The 16,620-nt window shown below is 42.2% G+C and overlaps 1 protein-coding gene across 5 annotated transcripts in view; it reads right to left on the minus strand.

Moving 5' to 3' along the window:
- Positions 1 to 16,620, minus strand: part of SEMA6A (semaphorin 6A) — a 129,097-nt gene that overhangs the window by 7,050 nt on the left and 105,427 nt on the right. The gene's annotated exons all lie outside the window — the stretch shown is intronic.

Below are 16,620 nucleotides of genomic sequence, written 5' to 3' on the forward strand. Positions count from 1 at the left end.
TTGAAAGTCAAGAAGATAAGACGTTAAAAGTTATTTTTGGAAAACACCTTCCAAACTGAAAGCTTTCTACTTATATCATGAAAAAGGGCAAATGATTAAATCAACTTTTTGCCAATGGTCACTGCACAGGCTTGAACACACCAGACTTGTCAGTGAGGCCGGGGGTAGTGCAACACTAGAGCTCTCCAAAGGCCTGGAGTTTTAAGCTCCCATTTACTGTTGGGTGACCTTTGGGCAAATGACTTAACGTCTCTGAGCCTCAGTTTTTCCCATCTGTAATGTGGGGTTAACACACTTAATGCCTTACTGTGTAGTTACAAGAATCAGTTTAAATAATGATTAAGAAAGAGCTTAAGTGCTGTAGTTTGCTGGACAAATCTAAAGGTCAGAGGAAGCCACAAAAGAGAAATGGTGGGTTAGCAGTTCACCGAGGGCTTAAGAGTAACAGTCATAGGCTTTGCCATTAGAATCCATTTGCTATAGGTCTCGCAGGGGAGGGATAGACCTGTTCTTTCCAGCTCCAAACCTTCGGCTGTCCAAATGTTGCCAAAGCGTTGCCAGAGGTCGATGAGGCAACATCGGTAACATGTACCTCTGTTTCAGGACTGCCTATAGGTCCTGAGTTTTGAAATAAGTAAAACAACAACAGTGGGAAATGTTGAGCAAAACACAGAGATTATACACTCCTAGTGGAGGAATACTAATCCTGCAGTCAGCTCCTTGAGGGCAGGGACCATATTTTATATGCATTTATAATCCTAACCATCCCCAGGGCTCTTAGGTCGGACACTTAATAAGTGATTATGAAAGAAATGGGTTTGCAGTACATTGTAGAGACATGTTTTTAAATGGACTTCTAAATTTGCTGGGTCATCTTTGGAGTGACTATGTATAACCTTGCTTCTGAAATCACAGAAACATATCTCTAATCATACAACAGAATATAATCATACTAACATCCATTAGGCGAAAGAATCTATACAGGTGCTCAGTATGTATTCAAAATAATAATAGGATAAACTTTTTTAAAAATGAAAAGACATGTGTTCTGGGATAATTCCACAAGAGAGGGTAAATGGGTTATTTGTAACAACTGAGTGCGCCAGTAGAATTGACTAATTCAGAACAAATGCGTCTTTACAAAGGGCTGGGGCTGGAGGAACATCATTGCTTCAGGTGCTGCGATGAAACCCTGGGGAAGCGGAGGGCCTTTGTAGGGTGGTATACTCCCTCCCCACGTTCCCCCACTGTAGACGGGGAAAGTTGGCTCCAGCCTGGGCTGTTGAAATGCCTTCCTCCACCAACCCCTGGGCCTTCTGCTGTCACCAGTTGAAAATGGGGCGTTAGTAATGAAAACAGTATCTGAAAAACCCTTTGCATTGATTAATTAACCGCCAGCTATTTCTCACCAGTCATGAGGTGCTAAATGGTTATTCTTTCCACCTTCCTATTGCAGGAAGCAAGACACACAATGGCGTAGAGATTTCTCTGAAATCATGCCTTAAATTGGCAGAACTGAGAAAGAATAGAATATCCACTTTTTTTTTTTTTCCTCTGAGGTGAGAGAGTTTTCAGATGCTGCTAGAAGGAGGTCTCGGAGGGGCAGTTTGAAGCTCTTTAGAGGCTGAAGCGATGAAAAGATTACGAACAACCCCGCCCTCCAGGCCCTACAATATGTAATTCAAAATAAGAACAATTATAAACTGCAAAATAAGAGGAAACCCAACACAGTTCTGACTTTTCCTACGATGACTATATCAATGCACTCTGAAATTTCACACATCAAATTCTTTATTTAAATAATGGTTTTTGGTAGCTCGCGGGTACTCTGCTGTTGTCTCTAGTCTGCACAGGGAGCCCAGCGCCAGCCTCTGGGACAACATACCTCAGAAAATACGCTCTCCTAACTCAGGGCTCGATGGTGATGTTCTTGGTGCCTTGACTGTCACTCTCCTGGACTAATAAGGTTTTGGTGGCAAGCATCTTGCAGCAAACATTTACTAAGCACAGATGAAAGTACTATGCTGGGTTTTGGGGAGACAAAGGTGAAGGAGGCACAAACCCTGTGATCCAGTCGGGGAGAAGGTAGGTGCGCACACATCAACTACATCCAAAGTGCGGAAGCGTCATGAGATGCATTGCTTCTACCTAATATGGATGGGCAAAGGCTTTATGTAGGAGGTGACATTTGAGCTAAGTCTAAAGGGTGCGTAGGATGTCAGCTCAAGTGGAGACAGCAACAAGAACCAAGGCATGGAGGGGAGGAAAGTGAAGGCTGTGTTCAGTAATGGCCAGTGGTCCAACTTCCTTCTAGTCTCTTAGCTGTAGGCACCAGCCTCTCCGCTGCATTCGCACTTGCTTCTGGGCTTTCACACAGGCTGCTCCCTCTGCCCGGAATATCCCTGCTTACCTCCCATCCCACTGACCTTCTCCTTTAGGTCTCAGCTTACATGAGGAAGCCTTCTCCAACACCCTCAAGCCAGTTTAGCTCTTCCTTCTGTAAGTGTCCCCAGAGCTCTGCACCTCTCTATCCTAAAATCATCAAGGAGAGATTTCCTGCTGAACCCCCAGGCATAAAGGTGCTCAGTAAATAGCTGTTAAATAAATAGTAAATGAATGCATGAATGAATGAGTACTTGCAGGGGAAAACTAGGAGTGAGTGCTAAACACCATTTGGAAGCAGGCTGTGAAAAGCCATGAAAGTCTGAAAAAGATATTTAGAAGACATGTCAGTTTTGGAAGGAAAGTTATTGGTTAATTTACCTGTCATTTCAATGGTCTTCTTGCTTGAGAAAGCTGACCATCGAGTCAGAGCAGGGTTCAGCTTACTCTGTTTCACATTGAATCCATTATTGAAAAAAATACAGGCTTCAAAGAGTCAGTACCTTTGCATCAAAAGCACAGCCAGTCTACTTGAATTTATTATTACTGTTATTAAAATTAAGACTCTGTCTTCAACTGTACTTATCCCCTGCATCATACAGACATACCTGGGAGATGTTATCTGTCCTATGAAAAAATGAAGCCAAACAGACCAAGAAAAATACATGAAATCGATTGCACCTATTTAAAGTAAGTCCCAAGGAAGAGCCCGACCCATCCCCATCCCAGTTACCTTGCTAAGTACGTGAGGCCTTGGGCAGACAGTACCTTGAAATGGTTAAGTGCACACTTTCCTCTCTCACCCCTGTTCACTGGACTGCCTGTGTCAGAGCTGCTGTGATATGATGGATGTGTCTGTCGCCATAGTGAAGTGATTAATAGGCATCTGTGTAAAGCGGACCTGGTGACCACAAAGGCAACAAAGCCCCTCTGTGTCCTTTAGAGAAATATGCAAAGGCAAAAAGGAGGATGGACATTTCCTCCATCGTAGAGCCGGAGTGGGGTTCGTGTTGGGTCTGAGAGCTAAGAAGGATGGCAAAATACCAAGAAAAGCCCTGGAGTGGGATGCCCTAAAAATAGACTCTTGATTCTGCTTTGTAGTAAGACAAGCCTGTAATTCCCTTGAAATCCTCCTAACAACTTGGGTGGATGGAATCTAACAACCCAATCCTTCTTGTTTGAAAATCTTATGCAGCAAAATGCCAGCCTCACAGTCCTGCAAGGCAGTGCGAGTGAATGAACGAGTCCCGGGCCAAGCATCACCCTGCTAACCACAGAGGGCCTGCTGTAATCCCTATGAAAGAGAGAAAAAAGCAGATAGGGGGAAAACCCTAACTGGAGACAATTTATCCTCAAAGCCACACCCCAGCCCACAGAGATGACCACACGGGAAGTGCGGGGGGCGCTCTCTGTGGTTATCTCGGCAGGAAGCAGCCTTCTCCTTGTCTTACTGCATAATGCGAACCAGATGGCTTAGAAATGAGCTGAACTGCCAGCAGCCGTGGAAATGGACTCAGAGTTTATAACTCAAACTTTCCTTTTTCTTTTATTTTCAATTTTTTTTTTTCCTCCCCCTGGCAGGCTGAAGATTAGGTGCCGGGAGGGGCCATGGTCTTCAAGATGTATCAAGTTCATGACTGACCATGCCAAAGTAGAGGCAGCTTCCTGGCGGTTTAATATCCTCAGTTCAGAAGCTATTTTAGAACTCATAAATTGAAATAATACTGACTGTGGCTGTCTGCAGATGAATCCACTTCCATTTCTATCACCTTTGAAATTGATACATTTTTACTTCTTGTTGGGATGCCATCGCAAGAGGGAACGGGGGAATGAGCATACAACTTCATTTTTCCCTCTGGGCCAGTGGGAGTTCTGGGTTCACTGTTCCTCCTCTGCTCCACTGCTTTAGACCCGGCACTGCCAGGGGGAGTGCTACACCCAGAGTGGAGATTGAGGTCTAGACCGGGGGTCATGATGAGATCGTTTAAAAAAGCCATGCTCTGGAATGTTGATCTGTGGTTCCATGTGTTAGGACTGTCGCTGTCTTTGTAATGACTATTTCAGATGGGCAAAGTTTTAAGCAGAATTTGCATGGTTTATCGTCCTTCCTTTTGAGGCTTTCTTTCTAATAAGGCTAGAAACCCAACATCTAAATAGGTTTTGAAACCAGACAAAGCATTTCTGTTTTCCAGCTTCCTGGTCCCATCTGCCTTTGCTCTCTTAAGAGGCATCAAAGCTACAAAATAGGGAAGTGGATCTCCTTATAAAATTGTGAAATTCAGGTGATTCTTTGGATTATTTGCAGTGCTTTGATTTTTTTTTTCTCTGCCAAATGAAGATAAAACAAATATGAGGAAATAGGTTTGTTTGAATATTCCTAAAACTTAAACTTGCTGGAAATATAGTTCTTGGGATCTTGGGTTATAGATGGGGCTGGGTATTATTGGTTAAGAACGTAAATCTTGAGGTCATAAAGACCTGGGTTCAAGTCTTGGATCTATAAGTAACTAGCTGTATGATCCTGGGCATTGTGCAGGACACATGTTAATGCTCAATTAATAATGTAAGGGGAGTGTTTCTAGAATTTCTGACAAGTTACCTGCCTTCTGCATGGTCTCAGATAGGCTATTTTAATGGAACGCTCTGGTTGGGTACAAGTGTATTAGCCAAGAATGGAGCAATAAGGATTTAAAAATACAACAAAATCTTGGAAAGTGACCTTAAATAAGAGCCCATACAACTTGGAAGGTGTCCTAAATCAGTAATACTCAGCGTCAGCATCACCAGGAACTTGTTAGAAATACAAATCCTTGGGTCCTCCTCGGACCTTCTGAATCTGAATCTCTGGAGATTGGGTTCCGAAATCTATGTTTTAATATGGCCTCCAGATGACTTGTATGTTCACTGAAGCTTGAGAGGCACTGCCCTAAATGATATGAATAATATTCCAGAAAACAGCATCAAGGTGTTATGCTTTAAAGTCCAACCCCAGACACCCCTGAGGCAGTGTATAGCCAGACTTTCAAAATTATTTGTAAAAAAATGAATAAATAGTCTTCCTTGATGTTCACTGAAGCGTGACTCTTTAGTGGGTCTCGTGTATGACATTTTCTTGCAGTTGCCATATTCTGACAAAGAATACAAAAGGGATAAGGTTTTATTGGAGAGACAAACACATCCCTAACACTTTCCCTTGGTACCTGACAAAAGCTTGACATATGGCCTAAAATGTTGTACCACTACTTCCGTAACAGAATCAACCCAATATGCCAGAGCGAAAAGCTGCTGGAAAAATGCACATGGTTTCTTTATTTGCCTCAGCATAAAGACAGGGGAATTGTTGATGCTCCCCAACTCTGTCGCAGGGCCCATCAGGTAGTGGGTGGTACTAGAGAGCCCAGTCAGGACTGAGTCCCAGGGACAGAAGAAGCAGAAGCTTGGTAGGAACTCACTATTGAATAGCGCAACCTCCTTTAAAGCTTGCATCACATGTCACCTTGAAGTCAACTCCACTCAAGCAATGCACAGCCATCAAGCAACATCTGATAATGACTCAGGGGATCTTTTCCCTCACCCCTCCATGATCAGACAAGAGAATAAGAAACTCAGCAAGATTCTTTTCCTTTCTTTTCTGGATGGAAGGAGGGACCCGAGCTCATGTTCATTCCCCATATTAAGGTCCTGCTTTAGAGTAATAAACATGCCCGGTACAAAAGTGCCCTCAGCGGAGCTCCGTGCTTACACATCTGCTGAGTTGAACTGAATCTGCAAATCCATAGAATTACATAAGACATTTTAAGTTACATTAGATTTCTGCTGTGTGCTTTTAAATCATGGAGTGCAAGACCCATCATCACTTACGGTGTATTTATTACCTTAACAAAATGTCAGATGATTGTGTCCAGTGTTATCTATTATTTAAGAATAATAAGAGGCTGTAGGACTGGAAACAACAAGCTCTGATATGTCCAAAAGCTTAGGCATAACGCAGTTTGCTGCCTTATAAATTTCTTGACATCGTTTTCCCTTCTAATAAAGCACTGTCAGTGGTGACTATACTGAACTTCCATTATTTCTATACAGGTCATAATGGCTGCCCCTGCCTTTAGCAAAGAAATCTAATTGCAGATACTTATTTGAAAAAGAGTGCATCTTTTAAAAAATACAAATTTTAAAAATAATTGCATTGGGAAGTTCCTGTTATCCCATTAAAAAGGAATCTCTTCACAAAGATAATGCCCAATTGTAGACTTACAAGAGCTTAAGAAATACTCATTAAGGATGACAGTCCTTCATACCGCCCATAATTAGCTTTCTGACACCGATTAAGAGCTGTGTACTCTGTACCCAGTATATGTGAATTTATCCAACTGCGTTTCACTAGTAGACTCCAGGGCCTTTCTACCACTAAAGTGCTGGGAGACTGACCTCTGATACCGTTCTTGCAGGTCTGCTCAGGCCCGCAGTGCAGTCCACGTGCTTTGCAGGACTTCACCTGTTTATTACTTGCACAGCCTGTGTCTCCCTGGGACCAGCGAGTGGACACAGCTCTTCTGTCCTCTTTCTCTCTATGGCAATGGCATGAATTATGTATTCTGAGCAACTCTTGCAGCTTTTAAGGCCATTCTCATGTATAATGTCAAGAAAAGAGAGGCTGTCCGCAAGAGATTTCCCGGTTTCCACTCTTTTGCCCTTGCTAGACTACTTTGTTGGTGGAGCAGCGAGGTTTGCAAAGTAAAACTTGTGTGTTACAAGCATTTTTTTTAACTCCAAGAAACGAGGCTATCAGAAAGACAGTTTTGAGACAAAGCTAATATTATTTTCCCATTATTACACATGCTCCAAGATATATGTTGACTCTTCACAATTCTATTGTTAGGACAAAACAAATTTGAGATGAACACAGTGCAGCTGAACCAATTAAAGAGCACTTTTTTTTTTTTTTTTTTTTTTTTTGCAGTACGCGGGCCTCACACCGTTGTGGCCTCTCCCGTTGCGGAGCGCAGGCTCCGGATGCACAGGCTCAGCGGCCATGGCTCACGGGCCTAAGCCGCTCCGCGGCATGTGGGATCTTCCCGGACCGGGGCACAAACCCGCGTCCCCCGCATCGGCAAGCGGACTCTCAACCACTGCGCCACCAGGGAAGCCCTAAAGAGCACATTTTTAACTACACCAGATGTTCAGTTAATATGATCATGCCTAACCTAGTCCCTGTAGTCCTTGAAAGTTCCATTAAGCTGTCAGAAAACTTTGTCAGTTGTGTGTGTTTTTGTGCAAAAGATAGGAGGGAATGGAAAAAAAAAAAAAGACTGAAGGAAAAGGGTGGGAGCAAAATGAATTCATGTCAAGGGTGATGCGGCTTGAAAAAGTGGCTACAGATTAAAGTAAGTAGCACTTTTAGAAGGTGAATTGATTTTTTTAATACCCCAAGGTTTAAGTTGCTGATTTTAAAAGAAAAAATTAAAGTCTCGATAATCATAATTTAAGTTCTTCATTTTTTTTGAGAAAATGATGTTAGGCGAAGAGAAAAGGGTTTAACTGGTATCTCTAGGAAAGAACATTCAAATATTGGTGTTCAGATTCAGGCAGGCAGGGAGATGAAACAGCTTTCTACATGGCTGACATTTAACTATTGTTTTTTTGCGGTATGCGGGCCTCTCACTGTTGTGGCCTCTCCCATTGCAGAGCACAGGCTCTGGATGCGCAGGCTCAGCGGCCATGGCTCACGGGCCCAGCCGCTCTGTGGCACGTGGGATCTTCCCGGACCGGGACACGAACCCGTGTCCCCTGCATCGGCAGGCGGACTCTCAACCACTGCGCCATCAGGGAAGCCCTGACATTTAACTTTATTTTTCTTCTACCCTTTCCACAATAATCTCATCAAAACCTTAGATAAATTCAGCAAGTTGTCAAGAGGATGCAAAATTAATTAGATCAAATCTACCTCGCTGCCCGCACTGCTGAAAGAACAATTACAGCCGACCACGTGGGCATCCTCCCCGCCACACGCTCACAGGGAAACTTGCATGTCTTCCAGTAGAGAGCCCAGCACCTGACCTCACAATCTATCATTTTCCTGGGTGCCTCACAGAAAAGCCAGAGACTGCAAATAGATTCCTTTTCAGTAGGTGATAAAGAAATATTAATTTAGTAAACAAATAAATGGTGGCACCCTGGATTATATTAGCATTTCTTTCTCAGCCTCTCCACCAATTTCAAAATCTGTTCTGGATGAAAAGTCTGCCATGTGCCCTGCACCCCAGTGTTTTAACTAAAGTGATAGAGAAGGCCGAGTCTGGAGTTGAGCTTGCTTGGGGCTTTACCTAGGATAGAGCTCTTAGCTTGGCAAGGATCATCTACAGAAAATGCCAGTGATGTGTGGAAACACACTTTAGATCCAAAATTGATGCAAGATTCCACTTCCCAAGCTTATTGTGTGTACGTGCAATTAACCACCTAATATGATTGAATAATCAATTTATTATATATCTGTCATCTGTCAATCTCTTGACCTCTGTATTTCCTTCCCTACCACCCATCTTCCTTCGTATCACCCACTGCTTACAGGTAAAGCCAAAACCCCTTAGCGTGACTTTTAATCTCAGTTCCCTTTCTGGCCCTTTTAAATGCTTCTCTTACTCTCAGACTTCACTCTGCCCCACTGGTAGCCAGGATGTCACCTGTGTGTACCCCCTGCTAAACTGCAAGCTCCTTGAGTGCAGGGCTTATGTTGGATCAGATCAGTGTGTACTGTAGCATTCAGCAGAAGGCTTATGTGTAGCGCATGTTTGCTGAACGTCTGTTGAATGAACGAAGAAAGAAGTGAACAAACGTTGCCACTTTGCCTTTCTTTGAGACTAGGGTTATTGTTACCATTATTACATTTTCTCTTAAATTAACTATTATTTTCTAGTGCTCTGATTCCAGTTCATATCCTTCAAAGTTGTGGAAATGAGAAATGAAAACAAAGGCAGCCGTATAATTGAAGAAGAAAAATCACCCCATATAGTTTACATAACTGTTGATAAAAACCTGAGGTTAGATTAAAATTAGAAAGAAACAGTTTTAATCATACCCTTGTTTAGGAACAGTTTGACTTCTAAGCCTTCTTCACTTAAAAGTGGTGTTTGGAAGCTTGCTTTCAGTGATAATTTTTAAAATTACTCTAACATATTTCAAACGCATATACAACTTTTAGTGATATTTCTCTGGAATTAAATACAATGATAATATTTTTCACAGGATGAAATCTTTAATTCCTCTTATATGGGTTATTTTAGATTTTCTAACAGTTGAAGGGCAAATGTAGACTAGAGATTAGATCTTATATACTCACTGGAGAAGTTATCAGCAACCTCTTCGGTAGGATTGCCAGGTAGCAAATAAATATACAGAACTCCTGGTTAAATTTCAACTTCAGATAAATAATAATGTTTTAGTATAAGTATGTCCCGTGCAGTAGGTGGGGCATACTTATACTAAAAAATTATTCATGGTTTCTCTGAAATTCACATTTAACCGAGCACTCCATTTTATGTAGCAACCCTACTCTTCTGCCTCCAAATAATGGGCTTCTACTGGTTCCCCATAAATATTCTTCAGACTCACTCTAAACTTTCGGAGATTAAAATAGCTTAACAGAGCATAACAAAAATGATAGTAAGCCTTTATGGGGCAGGTTTAGCACAATTTACAAATTTAAAAACATACTAATGGACTAAATTTCAAGAATTGTATCTTCATCAGCAACAACAGCAACTTACATGCCAACTTTCTTATGAACTTTGAAAGATACTTTTCCTCTAACCCTCAAAACCAGAAATAAGGAAACTCAGAGCTTCCCCGGTGGCGCAGTGGTTGAGAGTCCGCCTGCCGATGCAGGGGACACGGGTTCGTGCCCCGTTCTGGGAAGATCCCACATGCCGCGCAGCGGCGGGGCCCGTGAGCCATGGCCGCTGGGCCTGTGGGTCCGGAGCCTGTGCTCCGCAACGGAAGAGGCCACAACGGTGAGAGGCCTGCATACCACAAACAAAACAAAACAAAACAACAACAACAAAAAACCAGAAATAAGGAAACTCTAATTCAGAAGCGTTGTTGGAACAGCAACCAGTCCCCCATCTCTTAGTGTTCCCTGGCCCTGACCGTGCATGTTCCTACCTGGTTGAGTTAGTCGTCGATTGTTAGGTGGAAGTTGCAGCCCTTTGCCCCCCCGCTAGCAGCCCCTTCCCCATCAAACAGAACCCCTCTCAACCCCCTTCTCTGAGTTCTCTTCCAAGACGGTCCTGTTCTACCATCACATTTAAAAATGGCTGTGATACTGTAGGTTTTACTAATAAAACTATGCATATTACCATGGGGTTAAGTTTTTTTTTTTTAAATAAAGCTCAGAATGTTCAAAAAGAGCCTGAGTTTGCCAGCATTTCCACAAAACTTTTAAATATGAGTCCTGTACCAGATGTACCTCACTTCCCTCATCCTCCCTGTCAAGTGATATATGACTGCTATAATATTGGCACTGAAGGGGACGACTAAAGGGGCAGAGAAGCCGTTTCCAAGTGCTATGTCCTTGATGTGTTCAGCCAGGTTGTCTTCAGTTGTCTAATATCTTTTTCTAAAGTCTGCCGTGCACCGTTTTGCCTTGTTCACAGAGACAATAGCGGTTGTAAAGGCTTTTTGGTGCATTTTTGCATCTTTGTGTGCTTCATCTGTCTTGCAGTTTGATATTTCTTGGACAGGAACTATGTCTATCTCTAGTTTAGCCTCTAATTCCTTATATTGGCATCCAATACTGCGCTGTAGAGCCAGTAATAAATTTTGCTTGAAGACTCCTCAGAAAACATTTTTGTTATGTAATGTTACTGAAGAAACGGCAGAGAAAATGCAGTCCAAGTTTAGGAGTCAGGGAAAGAAGAGAATCTTATTTTTCTCCCTTTATTACCGTCATCAGCAATAATTTTCTCTGTAAATAAGATCACCTGCATATGACTTGATAGGAACCAAGAAATCACTTTCCCCATTGGGAGAACTGAGATACTTTAAAATCCTTCATCCATTAGATTTTAAGCGTTGCAGATTGTTAAAACACAGAAGCTGTCGGGCCAGGCTCTGTTACCAAATATACTCTCTCAAAATGGGATTTCCTAGCCTGTTCATGAAGAAAGCCTGGCTCTGTGGGTTTGGGACTCAAAATAGGTAAAGTTTGAAAGAGAGAAAAGGGAAAGAAGGGTCAAGTGTAGGTTACTGCCAAGTCAGGGGAACATGCTGTAGCCCAAGAGTCCTTACAGATCTCAGAAAAGTAGGCGGGAAGCAGAAGTGCTGGAGGTAAACTTCCCCGGGCCACAATTTGGGAAATAACGAGCTGCTGTCTACACTTGGATGCTCACTGCTGGTCTGGAGAATCATCTCGCCAGATGCTTAACAAGCCTAGAATGACTAATCTCTTTTTAGTCTAAATCCATTTTACTCTCAATTCCTACTTGACCAAACTTCTCATCCCTAATCGCAAAGCTCAGTAGTTGGAAGAGAAATCAGAAGAACACCAGGTCGTATAACTGCAGGGCTCAGAGCCCAGCTAGAAGGTAGGGCCATTATTCAGTCTCGTTCTTCCAAATGCCAGAAGCACAGTTTTGGTCTAGGTTAATCATCACTGGACTTTTTAAATTGCTCCAGGCCAGAGTTACCCACACTTTACTCATCAGCTACCAATGCTACAGTCCTAGTGAAATCAATGAGCCTCACTTACCATGTTATTTACTTTTTATACCTCTGTGTCCCTATACTTCCTGAATTAGTAGTTACTTAATATTTAAATTACCTTTAAGGTGAGTTTCCAGTGGAAACTTTATATAATTATCATAAATGGAAAAAAGTGTCACTTTTCATAAATAGAAGGTAACCATAAAAATAAAATTAACTGAAAGCAAAACAATGTTCCAGCTAGCTCCAGCTGCATGGCAAAGCCCCCGATCTAAAGCCTGTTCTTTCTCCTCAGAAGGGTAGTAGCAAGTTTCTGGAGTTGTTAAAGCACCAAACTGAGACTTTTGCCTTGACATAACCAAGAAGATGGAAAGAGAAATGAAAGGGGTGTTAACTTTCCACCACATGATTCAGTATTCTTGAAGGCCATGGTGTCTCTGAACCATCTAAATCAGCTCATGTAAGATGTGACATGTCCTACTTGGAGGCTGTGATGCCTTTGAGGAATAAATAATTGACTGTAGAGAGGATTGTTGATAAACTCTATGATTTATACAGTTCCATTCAGGATTGTCATGCAGTGTGGCCAGTATACTCATCATTCTTCATAGACCTTCTGAATCTTACCGGAATGTTATTTCCCAAACTAAAAATTGCTTACAAAATAGCTTGTACATTGATTAACATATATTCACCATTTGCTGTACATTTTAGGTTAAATTATTCATTTGATCCCTAATTTAAATTCTGTTTCTACATCTTTTCCTTGTCTGTAATGACATCTTCTTGACTAAATATAATAATGTGATAATATCTTGTTTTAAAGATTTCCCAAAATATATAAGCACATATATAAGCTCTGGCATTTCCAATCAAATGGGAACATTTTTGTATATATTGACTATTTCATCAGTTTTTTGAGAGCTCACAAGAACTCTAGAAAATAAACTCTGAAGTAGGGGATTTTCTTCTAATCTGATTTATTCTTGTGTCTTTGTGGCAGTGGTCCCTGATTACATTAGACATTTATGCTACACAGCTCTCTTGGCAAATCTGTCCCTGGCTAATTTCCTCACCTATCTTGCAGTCTTCTTGGAAATCAGGTTTTGGAGGATTATTGCTTTTGGTCAGAAACAAGAGGCACAGGAGTGGCTATTAATTCCCAGTATTGCTTAACCTAGAAAAGAAAGCTCTTAGTTCTCTTGCTGTGGGAAGGAGATGAGGGGAGACAAGCCAGATCTAAAAATAAACTGGATTTTCTTTCTTATTCGTATGTAATTAGAGCCCCTTTGTAACTACTCATTACCACCTCGATAGTTATAGGATGAATAAATAATATATATTTTTAAATGTGGCAAAACCAAGAAAGAAGTAGCCAGGGCTTCTTCTGATTTATCAACTTGGTGATTAAAGGGCTGGCTCTAGAGGCTCCAGACATCTAGGGAGCCAGAGATAAAACAGGGCAGTTGGCTGTGTTTTTACTAATGAATCTAGGGCTTGAAAGATATCAGGCAATTTTAAAGAAAAGCAGCAAGGACAAGAGATATTAGACAAGGCCAGTAGGGTAATGAAGGACAAGGCCAGTTACTGAGCGAGAAAATTACTTCATTTTCTGTGATAATACTTGTGTGTGCTTTGTAACTCTCTTCTCACGCTTTGTTAGTATGGCTGTATATATATATACGTACAGCATCGGAATGCTACCCCCAGTGTAGAAGGAAAGAGCCTTGGAACGTTCCGCAGAGGGGCAGAGGGCTTGGGTCTATTATTTTGAAAGGGGGAGGCTAAGAACAATGGTAGCAGAAGGGGGTTAGATTGCAAGGTGAGGAACAGTGCTTTGACAGAACGTGAGGGACGCACAGGATTAAATCAAGACGAAAGACACAGCAAGGAAAAGAAAGAAAAAGGCAAGCAAACATACTCTGGAAATGCAGAACTGTTTGGAGGATGAGCTGGGACCCGGAGTGGGATCAACCCAGTGGTGCTCAACATTTCTGCAGAGCAGAGCTCTGGGCTCGTTTGCTCACTGGTCTTTTTTCAGCAGCCAAAGTGAAAAGGGCATGGGACACTTGACTCCTCAGCTAGCTGGTCAGCAGACACATTTTCTGCTTAGTGGGGAAATGTGCGGTATTTTACAAACAGTTCCAGAGTATATTTAGCTCCTAAAGCTGGGGCACACAAATGTCACATTCCCATAAGACAATTGGCCCAGTGAAAAGAGCACCCACCAGAGGCCCGCAGAAACCCCATTAAACTCTTGCATCCCAGGAGGTGCTGCACACCTGGATGTGACATCATTAAGGCACCCACGTCAGGGAATGGAAAGAAGCGAGGGGATCACAGATTGGGTCAAGTTAAAGGACGTAATCATGAGTCAGAAAAGAAACAAGACTTTTCCAACGGAGAAGTAACGCCATCACCAAGTCATACCACACAGTGCTTGGCAAAACAAAAGTTCAAAATAAATCATGAACATTAAACAGAAAAACACTTCAGAGCAAAATGGAAATTAAAATCATAAAAAATCATGACAAAAGGAACATCAAGCTACATTACTTTTTTATTTTTAAAGTTTCTGCATAACAACTCATTGTCATTGCCCTATCAAATACACACGTAATCAGTTGTCAAAAATGAAGCTCAAATTTGACAGGGCAAGGCAAGGAGTTAATAGCACGAGAACAGTGATCATGTTAAACACCCATGCAGTCACCTCTGCCACCATTGTTTGACAATCTGTAGACTGCTTCCAGCTTTGTCAATATTCATAATAAGACCCAAGAGGATGAACAATGCCGAATTTTAAAATGATCTGTCAAAGTGTTAATTGGACTCTTTGATAACCTCCCTCCCTCGGGAGAGGTAACGATTGGAGAAAATTCACACCATCCGTCTCAGTGAAGCGAAGAGGAAATGACTGTAACCAACAGCTAGATATTTGGTTGACATATTTAATGCTTTACTGGAAAGGCTGTTTGGTTTTTCAGAAAGTTGCAGTGGGCAAATACAAAGTGATTTTTACTGTGTTGTCTGTTCTTGAGAACTCGGCCAAGACTAACACATCTGCGGTCGGGAGCCACACAGAACAAATAATGGCACATGCTAGGGCTGGTGGCCTGCTGGGATAGTTCTGCCCCGTCACGAATTGGCCTGGTGCTTTCTTGTGATGGTTAAGAGCAGGGATCCCACCAATTTAGAGGCTGCTGAGACAAAAGCCACTTAAAAAAAAAAAAAAGATTGGGGCAGGACATATTAACAGTAAGAAGTTATAGAAGAATAATAAAATCGATTAAGGGGATATATTAAAGAACGAGTTAAGGGACTTCCCTGGCGGTCCAGTGGATAAGACTTCACCTTCGGACGCAGGGGGTGCGGGTTTGATCCCTGGTAGGGGAGCTAAGATCCCACACGCCTTGCGGCCAAAAAACTAAAACAGAAGCGATATTGTAACAAATTCAGTAAAGACTTAAAAAAAAAAAAAAGTTAAAAGGACTACATCTTCCCATTTTGGGCTTGGCATGTAGCAGCAGAAGGTACGACATTCTCAGGAGATGAGCCGCCAAAAAAAAAAAGGTGAAAATTTAGTGTGTGAGTCTGCCTAGCAAACATTCTCTAAAAGTAAAGATGGAAATATGTATACAGAAAACCCTGGGGGAAGACACGATAGAGACTGTCTTCCAAGGGTCACTGTGGCTGGTCTGCCCTTGAGACTCAAATCCCTGCTTGGATGAAACTCTTGAAAACATATAGAAGTAAACAAGGCTGAATGGGGGGAAACAGCTCGCAACATAACTGAGCTTTTCAGTCTCTGATTTACAAGACTTTTTTGGACAAGTAAAGGCCTCTTTGGTTGCAGCTGCAACTAAAGTAGGATGTGTTACCAGAAGCAGCAAATGGCGAGAAAAGAGATGACATTTCCTGTCTCTAGTTGAGCAAAGAAAGCCAGGGAGAATTTAGGACAGTTCACAGTAGAGTCCCTTTCATTTAGTGCAGCTTCCTTTCCATTTTAAATGCATAGCAATTCTGCTTGATTAAATAACATATTTTTGTTTTAGCTGTTATCCTCTAAGGGCAATGAAGTGCGTCCCAGGACCTCAGCTCTATTCAAATTCAGCACCATGCGAGAGTGAGGGATGCTACCAGCCAGAAAAGACTCAACTCTGCTATTTCTCCATTCACTGATTAAACGGGCTTTTACTTTGATTACATGTACTTGCCAAAGCCCGCACCGCATTCCATCCCATTATGGGGGGAAGAGAGGATCCAGAAATCACTGAACGAGCTAAGAGGAGTGGAAAGGGATCTCAGCGGCCAGTATCTGCTTTGGGCCAAGCCATGCCTCTCTTGGGTGGAGGAAGCTTAGAGGCTGTGTTATTTGTTTTGTGTGGTTTCTCCTTGGTCAGGGAATCATTGTGGATCAAGCCTAGCATAGAGGATCGGGTTGCAGCCTTTTCTGAGACGCTTTCAATCATAGTGTGTTGGAGGTTCGTTCCTTAAATGCTGCTATGATTCAGCTGGAAGCAGTTCCGTAGTCCTCCCCAC

This window comes from Pseudorca crassidens, chromosome 3 (genome assembly GCF_039906515.1).
Source record: "Pseudorca crassidens isolate mPseCra1 chromosome 3, mPseCra1.hap1, whole genome shotgun sequence".
In the NCBI taxonomy this organism is placed as follows: Eukaryota; Metazoa; Chordata; class Mammalia; order Artiodactyla; family Delphinidae; genus Pseudorca; species Pseudorca crassidens.